Source organism: Hipposideros armiger, unplaced genomic scaffold (assembly GCF_001890085.2).
Source record: "Hipposideros armiger isolate ML-2016 unplaced genomic scaffold, ASM189008v1 scaffold_564, whole genome shotgun sequence".
Lineage (NCBI taxonomy): Eukaryota > Metazoa > Chordata > Mammalia > Chiroptera > Hipposideridae > Hipposideros > Hipposideros armiger.
The window spans coordinates 304084-304753 of record NW_017731914.1 but is presented as its reverse complement, the minus strand read 5'-3'; positions in this window follow the sequence as shown (position 1 = coordinate 304753).

Below are 670 nucleotides of genomic sequence, written 5' to 3'. Positions count from 1 at the left end.
AAGTAGCACGCAGAGAAGAATGTAGGTGGACAAGGTGTTGTTATGTCCAGGTGAACAGTCCAATCTGACTCAAACATTGAGGATGTGAAAGGGAGTGATGGGGGATTATACTGCAAAGGCAAGTTAAGGAAATATTCTGGAGGACTGTAAATATCTAACTAAAATTTTTGAATTTCATGTAGTACAAGGTATAAATTCTTTGAAAATAATTTAATAGGGTATTTCTATGTTCAAGTTAATCTATGAATATAACATTGAACCAATAGAAAAAAAAAACTAGTATGCAAAAGGAAAAAGAACTAATAAAATATGTTATTAGTGGTACAATAATGTTTTTTGGGGGATGGTGACAAAAGGAATGGGCAGGAAATGATTATATTTTAAAGTACCCAAACACTAAGTGCCAAGCATTGAAACAACCCTTCACCTGCACTATCTCAAACTAGCTCATAATAGAGGAACTCTAAGTTCCCCCTTTATATATGAGAAAATTGAATCTTTGAAAGCTGAAATAACAAGCTCAAGGCTATACAAGTATACAAGAGTCCTATACAATGGATAGTGAAGCAGAGCTAATTCCCCTGGCTAAATGGGCAAAGCAAGTCTCACTCTTTAGTTCTCTCATTTTCTATTTTTATGTTATTTAGAAAGTTAGAAAGTTTATTTGTTG